This window comes from Podarcis gaigeae (assembly GCF_964106915.1).
Source record: "Podarcis gaigeae genome assembly, chromosome: 5".
Lineage (NCBI taxonomy): Eukaryota > Metazoa > Chordata > Lepidosauria > Squamata > Lacertidae > Podarcis > Podarcis gaigeae.
In genome coordinates, this window is record NC_139681.1 from 17,389,875 (window position 1) to 17,401,025 (window position 11,151).

Below are 11,151 nucleotides of genomic sequence, written 5' to 3' on the forward strand. Positions count from 1 at the left end.
TGCCCTATAAAACTACTGACTTGTTCTGCATTCCCACTCCATGTCAGGTCTGCTGAAACCCAGGCCTTTTCTCCCCCTGCTTGTATGACGCAGAAATGTCAGTGCAGATGTTCTGCTGGTACGTTCTGAATGGGCTTAACAGGGACCGTGAATGCCAATCTCTTTCTAGCAGAACTGTGCCGTTTGATGAACCCTGGCTTTCGCCTCTGTGACGCTTGCCTGCAGATTGCTTCCCTGCTCGCCTTGACAGGTCCCGTCACATTTATGCTATGCCCAGCTTGTCCCCCACCCTCTCCCAGTTGCAGAGGGTGCTGGCTCCACCACACACCTGTTTTGCCAAGGTGTCCAAAGCCAGCCTCCCAGAAGCAACATGAACTGTCCCTCCAACTTCAGACTTGAAATGTCTCCAGATGAATTATGGTAGTGTCATCATGCTAGCTTTGCAGTTGAGAAGCCCAGGCTGGAACAGGGGTGCAGGTCAACCGTTACCTTAGTAAAGCGAAAAACATACTTGAGTGTTCAACAGATGTCCTGGAAGATTCCTGTTGAGAGGAAGGTCTTGGTGCTTGTTCTGGTATCCCTGGGGGCATATTGAGCGGTTCTGGAAGCATTCTCAACTACATTTAAAGGAAGCTGGAAAACGTTTGACTGATTTTAATGCCCATGTGTTGATTCACATTATGTGTGTGTTTTCACACACACACACACACACACACACACACACACACACACACAGCTCAACTGCCTTGAGTAATTCAGCCAGGAGCTCCTAGGAATGTACAGATGTTACTTTAGCCACAAACTCAGTTTCATTGTATTTCTTTTGAATTTTTTTTTTAAAAAACTGTGAGCTACTGCAATTCCCCCCAACGTTTCTGATGCACGAATGTCTAAAATGAAGACACCTTAATGAGCAATCGTGCTACAAAATTGCAACCTAGTTGGCAACCTAGCAGGATTCTGAGTTCCTAATGCCATCCTCTGTGAAGAAGAATTTTATGCGATGCTAAAGTTTGCTAGCCTGCCAATAAAAGGCATAATCGTTGGGAACAATTTGAGAGGATGGCTGGAGGCAAACACTGAAACACGATGATATGCATAACATTTTCCAGCTGGAGCCAAGGAGTTCAGTCTTTCTCAGAAATTGGCAACTTTTACGACTGGCCAATTAAGAAACCTAGGTGCTTCATTGTAATAAGCTGGAATAAGTGTTTGTCAACTTTAGTTGTTCATTGGCTGTTAATTGTAGTATTATGTCATGACATATGGAATCATTAAATTGTAGAGTTGGAAGGGACCCCAAGGGTCATCAAGTCCAACCCCCTGCAATGCAGGGATCTCAGCTAAAGCATTCATGACAGATGGCCATCCAATCTCTGCTTAAAACCCTCCAAGGAAGGAGAGTCCACAACTTCCCGAGGGAGACAGTTCCACTGTCGAACAGCTCTTACTGTCAGAAAGTTCTTGGAACCTCCTTTATCGTAACTTGAAGCCACTGGTTTTTACTCCTTTGATGAGAACTAGTCTATTCTCTAATATTTTTTAACTAAAGTGATACCTTGGTTCCCGAACGGCTTGGCTCCCAAACAAATCGGCTCCCAAACGCCGCAAATTCGGAAGTAAGTGAACATCCGACGAGGCTTCCGATTGAGTGCAGGAAGCTCCGCGCCTTGGTTTTCAAACAGTTTCAAACAGTTTTCAAACAGTTCCAGGAGTTGAACGACTCCCAGAATGGATTAAGTTCGAGAACCAGGGTAACACTGTAAATTTGCTTTTCTTCCAATGCAGATGAACGGTCAAAAACCTTGAAGATAAAAACAGTGTCAACTTATTTTGGTAGTTATAGATATTGCAAAGATTGGGGAAATAATCAAAATATGCTGATGGCCATCAAAGGTCCCCCCCCCCCTGCATCTTTCAAAGTCCCAGTGTTAGGGCCAATAGTGCTGTCTTCCTTATGCACCTCCTTTACTAATGTTGAATGTAAAGAATGTTTTTTTTCTTCTGTTTGGTGACTCCTGCTTCAGATGTAGCAATGTTTGCTCACCTTGGGTGGGAATTTGGAATATCCTTCCAAAATACAGGAACAGGACTTCAACCTTTTCCCCTTTTTAATGGCTGCAGCAATCTGAACGTTATAAATTTTATTCTAGTTTAAATGCATAATTGAGTTTACATCTTCTTTTCAGGGAGAGAAATGACCCCCCCCCCATAAAAATGTTCCCAAGGTGAGAAGTACAGCATGCCTGGGCTAATAGGTATAGCAGGGGCGAAAAGATTTATATCCTCAGGACTTGATTTGTGGTGTGGGGTAAAGTAAGAGCAGTGCTTCAATTAGCTGTGTTTATCTTGGGCAGAGATGGACTTCAGCAATTTACTAGTAATTTGAGTGTGGGCATATTGGGTTCATTTACAAGGCACTGATGACATCAGCAATTGGCACTTGTGTTCTCGCAGGGCTCCAGCTTGCAATGCTGAGCTGGGGTTAGCCTTGGGATTTGTAGGGCTCAGTTCAGCATAGGAGAATCTTCCAGCCGAGCAAACCCAGATGCCTAACGCAGTCTGGGAACACACAGCTCCTGAAGCAACAGCTGGCAAGGCTTTCCGTGGCCCCATTAGCTCCTTGGAGGAAAAGCCTGGATAAACATGCACCAAAATTTATTATAACAGGGACTGCTTTTGACATTCGTACTTCTCCATGCTCAGATAGAATGCTCCTGCTGGTGGGAGCGAGTCAGCGAGTCAGCTCAGAAGCTGTGGTGAAGGAAGGAAGGAAGGAAGGAAGGAAGGAAGGAAGGAAGGAAGGAAGGAAGGAAGGAAGGAAGGAAGGAAACCAGCTGCTGCTACTATCCAAATGTCCAATCTTCTCTTGTGTCCTCCAGTAGGCGTGGGGTATGCTTTATTATGGAGCAGGTAAAAGGGTGGTGTTGTGGTCTAAACCACTGAGCCTCTAGGGCTTGCCAATCAGAAGGTCAGTGGTTTGAATCCTTGCAACAGGGTGAGCTCCTGTTGCTCTGTCCCAGCTCCTGCCAACCTAGCAGTTCGAAAGCACACCAGTGCAAGTAGATAAATAGGTGCCCCTCCAGCGGGAGGGTAAACGGCATTTTCATGCACTCTGGCTTCTGTCACGGTGTTCCATTGTGCCAGAAGTAGTTTAATCCTGCTGGCCACATGACCCAGATAGCTGTCTGCGGACAAACGCCGGCTCCCTCGGCCTGAAAGCAAGATGAGCGCCGCAACCCCATAGTCGCCTTTGACCGGACTTAACTGTCCAGGGGTCCTTTAACTTTTTTATTTATGGAAACATGCACGGACTTGCTTATGATAGCATCAGGTGGTGACTTGGCTGTACGAATGGGCCAAATCCATGATAGGAATTTATGATATTACCTGTGGGGACCTGCTTCGGGTCAGGGTTCCAATTACTCCCTTCCTTTCCCACTCACACCTGGTCCTTCCCCCAGTGGTCAGTTAGCATTCTGTGGACACTAAACATGCTCAATTATTGCTGGCCTGCTTTTGAATCTTCCCCACATTTTGTTTTTTTTCCTTCCATGTTGGTTTCCTCCTCCCATGTTTGGGTTGCCAGTGTGGTGTAGTGGTTAAGAGCGGTGGACTCGTAATCTGGGGAACCGGGTTCGCGTCTCTGCTCCTCCACATGCAGCTGCTGGGTGACCTTGGGTCAGTCACACTTCTTTGAAGTCTCTCAGTCCCACTCACCTCACAGAGTGTTTGTTGTGGGGGAGGAAGAGAAAGGAGATTGTTAGCCACTTTGAGACTCCTTAGCGTAGTGATAAAGCAGGATACCAAATCCAAACTCTTCTTCTTCTTAATGCCTATGGGCATCTCCTGTCTCTGTCTCTGAGGACGTCCTAAAATAGCTTCTCAGTAAGAACCAGGAAGTGACCTATCCAGACAACTGGATGATTCCATCTACACTGTTTATATCTCCGTGTCTACATCGTTCTTTCTTGACACTCCATTTCAATCACTTCACCCTCCCAGTTGTCACGGTTCCCCTCTTATTCCTTCTCAGTCGCTCAGCATTCTGTGTCCTAGAGTCTTTACAGGGCTATTTTACCCCACCCCTCACAGTTTATTCTCTGAAAATGGTTTTGTTTGTTTGTTGAGCAACCTTACCCTGAATCTGTCGATATCACTCTCATGTTCATGGCTGTGCAGTTTTGGTTACATTAGCAAAAGCAAAGTATCAGTATTAAAAGGAACAATGTTGTAGTGTAGAGTTCTTATGTTTATGATTCTGTCCAATCCATTTCATTCCTCTTCTTCTTGGGTTTTCCCTTCCTTCCTTCTAGCTGTCAGCCAGCATCCTGTGGTCACTGAGTATGCTTAGTCCTCATTGGGCATTTTTGAGTCCTGCCCCTCCATTTTGGTTTTTGGGGTGGTTGGTGGAGGAGTTCCCATTCTCAGCTACATTAAAGCCACAGATTTTCCCCATTGATTTCTTTTAATAATAATAATAATAATAATAATAATAAGAAGAAGAAGAAGAAGAAGAAGAAGAAGTTGGTTTTTCAGATCACAGTTTTACAATCACATATCCAACATAAAACATAAAGACAAGATTCCATAGAATCTCCCAGACTTCCCTCCTCCCCTTTGTGGGTCCTATTGTTAATCATCTTCTCCTGCTGTTAATCATCATCTTCTTTTTATTGTTAATCATATTTTATTGTTAATCATCTTCTTGCTGCCAAGGAGTGTGGTGGAGTCTCCTTCTTTGGAGGTCTTTAAGCAGAGGCTTGACAACCATATGTCAGGAGTGCTCTGATGGTGTTTCCTGCTTGGCAGGGGGTTGGACTCGATGGCCCTTGTGGTCTCTTCCAACTCTATGATTCTATTCTATGCATCTTTTATAATTATCCAAAACTTTTACATCTCCATTATATCCAAAATTCACCATTAAACTACAAGTGTTATTCCAATACTACTAACCATTTTAACTGTTTACAATGGTTTTTAAGATAAATTATAAATTTTCCACATTCTTTATTGAAATTTTGGTTTTCCTGATTTCTCATTCTCCCAGTCATTTTTGCCATTTCGGCATAATCCATCAACTTAATCTGCCATTCTTCCCTGGTAGGGACTTTATCTTCTTTCCATCTGTTTTTTCCCATTGATTTCTATGGGTAGCTATGACTTTTGTCCCTGGAGACATCTAACAACAATTTAGCAGTGGGAACCAGGAAATGACCTAATCAAACAATGAGATGGCTTTGTCTACCATTTTTATTTCTGCGTGGCTCATCCTCTGCTTCCTTCTCTAGCCATCCCATCCCATCCCATCCCATTCCCCCACCCATCCAACTGTCATGGTTCCCTTCCTCATCTTTTCTCATTCATTTATAATATTAGAACTCAGCCACCCAGAGAAATTTATTGGGGGGTGGAATTAACGTTGAATTGACTGCTGCAAGATGTGTTTGATGGCCATTGATGGCAAGACATGATTAGTCAAATTCATGGAGTATTGCTCTATCAATGGCTATTACCCATCATAGCTAAATGGAACTTCTGTGTCCAAAAATAGGCTACCTTTAAATACCAGATTTTTGAGACAAACAGCTGGGGCAGGTCACTATCTCTGTGTATGATGGAGCACTGTTGAAAACACAGTGTTTCACAATCAACTCTATAGCAAGTCTTAGATTTGTCACCATCCAAAATTCAAATGGGTATATGGATTTTCCATGGTAAACCACTATTCAGGGACAGAAAAACTAGACAGAATCTGCACTGTGGAGTTCTTACATAATCAAAGTGCAATCTGAAACAGACTTGCTTGAGTGTAAATCCTACTGAGCTCAGAGAGATTTACTTCTAAGTAAGCATGCTTGAGCTGCAAATGTAACAAAGAGCAAAAAGTGCTACACTTTAATGAAGTCCATCCTAAAGTTATTCTTTGGGGGTAATCTGTGTTTCTATGGACAGCAAGAATGTGGCGAAGGTCTATGGAGATGTTGAATTTTGCCGCTTCCAAGGGAGAGCTAAGCATTTGGCACAATCCAGCCTAGTTCAACGATTATCTTATAAAAGGTAAAGCTATCAGATGTTCTCATGATGAGCAAATTTGAATCCAAGATTTAAGAGCTAATCTTGGTTCCCTTGCCTGGGCTGAGTACATTCTGTGACTAGGGCATTGTGGGGAAATCTTGAGATGTTATATGCACCGTGTTCTTCCTGATATCCAGCAGAGGGTGATATTTTACAGTGCGTAGATTGAAAATCTATGAAGAGCAATGCCATTGAATGCAGCCTTTCTTCCTCTGGGAAAAAAAAGGTACACCACTCTTTAGGTTTTTATTTAATAGAATGGTACACCTAGTGGCAGCAGTCAAACATAGGCTTGGGTCCGCTAATACCTATTCAAATTTAGGTTTAAGCTGAGATATAACTCTAAATGTCATTGTCCTAGATGCAAATCAGTGAGCTTAAGTGTATACTTATACCTTAATATTTGCCAGTGGGTGTCTTTTCAGGGTATTGTTTGAAAGGAATGGCAGGAAGATAATCTGCCTCGAAACGATCACAGATGATATCAGGTAGCTATGAACCCTGAATTACTTTCAAATTGTTAATTTATTATTTAATTTATATTAAATAGTTGCGGTCCCTTCCAACGCTACAATTCTATTATTTCAATCTGGATGCTGATTGGTGGAGGGAATTGCAAGCAGTTCAAGTGAGGATAAAAACGACACCATGTCCCAGAATCCTCCTGGTCCTGGGACTCAGGTGATTCCAGAGAACCAATCATATGCCTCATCCTGCTATATAACTCTGCCCGCCTCTTTCATTTCCCCCAATAACTTGCTGACTCTGCAATTGTTGGTGACTGGAGCCTGCAGCCCGTTTAAAGGGCGATGCCACAGAGTCTGGAGATATAGAGTGCATTGTTCAGAAGCTTACATCCAGCCACATCATGAGAGCTGTTTTTTCATTGTGTGACCTGATGCCACATGGAAATATGCATGAATCAGTATTGCAGACAATCAATACGGAAGTTATTCCAGAGCCTCAGATTTCTCACTTTTTGTTCACCACTGTCATTCTGGGGAGAAGAGACAATAATAATAAAAAAATCATTAGAATATTTATTTCTAATGCAATGGGTATACAGTGGTACCTTGGGTTAAGTACTTAATTCGTTCTGGAGGTCCATTCTTAACCTGAGACTGTTCTTAACCTGAAGCACCACTTTAGCTAAAGGGGCCTCCTGCTGCCGCCGTGCCGCCAGATCACGATTTCTGTTCTCATCCTGAAGCAAAGTTCTTAACCTGAAGCACTATTTCTGGATTAGCAGAGTCTGTAACCTGAAGCGTATGTAACCTGAACCGTATGTAACCCGAGGTACCACTGTATTTCAAGGTTGTTGCACTGAGAGAAATCTGGACAGTATTTATAGCATATACCTGTTATATTTCATAGCAAATCACCCAATCTGAGCAACACTTTTGTAAGAGTAGCATAAACAAAAGTACCATCCTTTGCTCTGAGGAGTTTACAGTCCAAGTTTCAACAACGATTTGAGATGGCAGAGGGATGTGAAGGATGGAAAAGGCAACAATTAGAAGGGATAAATATGAACAAATGCATTCACACATGGATAAAGCTTCATTTTGGCTCAGTAGAGAGACTAATTAGGATCAGCTCAAGACGTATCAGTGCCTGAGGTAATAAAGCCCATGTCCCTCCAGTAGAGGTATAATATGATAATAAACAAAATAACTGAAACTTTCCTGCCCTGAAACCTATTGCCTGAAGTGGGTCACCTCTCCCACTCTTATGGCATGGCTGCCTTTGGGTCTGAAGGGCTAAATGGAAGAATTCCAGAATAGGTGGGGTTTGCAACATCAACCGCAGCCGTTTCTATTCTACCTCCCATCAAATCCCCTTATATTGGTCTCTTAAACACAGGTCAAAGACTAGCTAAACACGGCCAAAACACTTGAGGTACAGAGAGACTCTAAGTGGTCCTATTGTGTGCAGAGCCTTCGTAAACGCAATGCATGATTCCAGCAGAAGAGTTTCAAGGTTATTGCGCTGAGAGAAACCTGGGCAGTATTTGTAGTACATACCTGACATATTTTACAGCAAATAGCCCATTCCAAACAGCCTCTCCTTTTTAATTATACCTTTAAAATGGCATTCAGTGTTGGCTCCGTTTGTTCCAATTGCTGTTCTGTTGTAATCACTGCAAGGGCTTTGCACTCATTGGAACATCAATTCCATTTTCATAGATGCTTGCTTTTATGTTTGGGAGGGAATCTGAGAGCACAGCGGATGAACCAGGACAGATTGCTGAGGCGCAGGGGCGATAAATATATCCTTCTGGATATAGAGGCCAGTGAGCAATGCAGCTTTCTTCTCTTCCATTCAAGGTCTTCCTTGCTAACATTCACATAGAAGGCTTTCCAATTTTGTGTTTTCTTTCTACAGCCTGTTTTAAAATGCTACCTCTTCTCATTTGTGAGCAAAATACAGGATTCCAAAGTGTCAGACAATTCCTTCCTTTTCATTCCAGACACTTGGAAATACATCTCTTGGGGACTGTGGAGAAATGTGCTTCATTGGATAGGCTTCTTCCTTCTAAAGTTTTACAAGGAGCCTAGAATTCAGGCTTATGGGCAACGTAATGTTCCAGCACTCACCAGTGAAAACAGGTGTCAAAGTCTTTGCCAAAGCTGGCATAGCCAAAGGTGGATAAAGGGAGTTGCAGCTTGCAACATCTTGAGGGCACTGTGTATAGGCTGAACAGTGTTCCTGTTTTCCAGGGAAAGTCCTGGATTTACAGAAGCCGTCCCATTTTCTGATTTGATCCTGGAATGTTCCACTTTTCCTTTAAAAAAGGTAAAGGACCCCTGACAGTTAAGTCCAGTCACGAATGACTCTGGGGTTGCGGCGCTCATCTCGCTTTAAAGGCCGAGGGAGCCCGCATTTGTCCGCTCCGCAGACAGTTTTACTGGGTTATGTGGCCAGCATGACTAAGCCACTTCTGGCACAGTGTAACTCTGAAACCAGAGCAGCGAATGGAAACACTGTTTACCTTCCCACCAGAGTGATACTTATTTATCTACTTGTACTTTTTGGGGTGCTTTCAAACTACTAGGTTGGCATGAGCTGGGACCGAGCAACGGGAGCTCACTCCATTATGGGGATTTGAACCGCCGACCTGATCAGCAAGCCCGAGAGGCTCAGTGGTTTAGGCCACAGTGCCACCCGCGTCCCTATTTTCATCAGAGAAATGCTGGAGGGTATTTGTGACCAAGGAGCCGAGGAGAAAAGTAACTATACAACCTTTAGAAGACATCTGTAGGCAGCCCTGTATAGGGAAGTTTTTATATGTTTAATGTTTTATTATATTGTATGCTGGAAGCTTCCTAGAGTGGCTGGGGGAGCCCAGTTAGATGGGTGGCCTATTATTATTATTGTTATTATTATTATTATTATTATTATTATTAAGGATGTCCCTATTTTCACTGGAGAAATGTTGGAGGGTATGGAAACCCCAGAATGATGGTGAGCCCAAACTCTTATTTGTTTACTTGCCAAAGCAAGACTGAAGAACTCAGGGGAATGAGGGCAATTTAAACTGAATTTAATACCAGAAATCAGGGTTAAAAGTAAAAAGGGGAGACCTGGCTGATGTTAATCATTCTTATTTGATTTTCAAATATAGATTTATAACAAAACCAAATACATTTCCATATAAAGAGATTATTCTGAATCTCGAGACCTCCCCCATCCCCTCCAAGGGTCCTAATGTCTATGTTTTCAACTGCATATTATATAATAGTCTATATTTTATATCTATCCATATTATTGATGGTATTTGTTACATTACAAGTGAGATTAAAATCCTGCTAATGTTTTCATCTGCTTACAGTGGTCTCCTCAAGAAATTATAATTTCCCCCCATTCTTTCTTGAAGTTCTTGTCCTCTTGGTTCCTGAGTTTTCCATTCAGTTTTGCCATTTTTAGTGTAGTCCACCAGCTTGGTTTGCCATTCCTCTCTGGTAGGGACTCTTTCTTCTTTCCAACTCTGGGCTAGCTGGCTGATGTTATTTAGTCCAGGAGAAAACAGCCACACGACTTTTTAAAACAGGAGATGAGCACACTCTGTCTCCAGCTTCAAAGGTGGCATCGACACCAGTGGCCTAGATGTGTCCCCATGTTGTGGCTTGCAAAAGTGTTTTAACTCACAGTTTGAATAATTCCATTTCCCCCCTCTCATCGTTTCCCTAGCAATTTTGTTCTTCAAAGTCAATGGACAGTTCACAGCCACGAAAACCAAAGGCTTAATAATACCCTGTAAAGGAAGGGGAGGGCAGTGGGTCTGAGGAAAAGAGAGCAGGCCCAAAGAAAGTTGCTTGGGAAACCATGGAATTCCTGCTCATTTATGCCAAGGCAGGTCTGTCGTGAAGGCTCATAAACCAAGGCTACCCATAAAATTAGCACAGCTGGAGACAGCCTCCAAAGCGGGGGGGGGGGGGGGGGAACCTTCAGGAATAATTACAGACCTCAACGTCAACTTGATGGAAAACTTGGTTTGACTTCTTACATGTTTCAAACCAATATTGATTAAACACTTTTTTTTTTGGTAAGCTCTTGCCACAGAAATTTTAGAAGAGGATTGCAGAGGATGTATAAAAGATGGTGAGCCATAAAGTGTCTGGGGACTCCTGCAATTTTGGCCAAGAATGAGGTGATTGATGGAGTAACATGTCAGCAATAAGCAGGAACCTCAAACCTCCAGCTATAATTTGCTGAGAGACAGCTCCCCAGAATGTACCTTGATCACATCTTGATAACATGTGGCCAGGAAGAAAGAAAATGGAAAGCTGCAATTTTGGCATATGCTAAAGTACGTCTCTTGTCTATTCCAAATTGCTGTGCCTAGGCCAAGTTCTCATGGCCCTTGGCTTGATTCTTTATTTCAGTTCATTTTGGTGAAGAAGATGATGTGTCGTGGACTCATATTCCAGCCACAAATACGTAAAGGGCAGATTAAGCGCACATAGTACAACTAAGTCAGATAAGCTGTGTTAAGCAGGGTGTGCTTTCACAAACACTTTTACTCCCTGTGGAAAGCTTCCCCTTACAGTGATTTTTTTGCTGAGTGCTGCA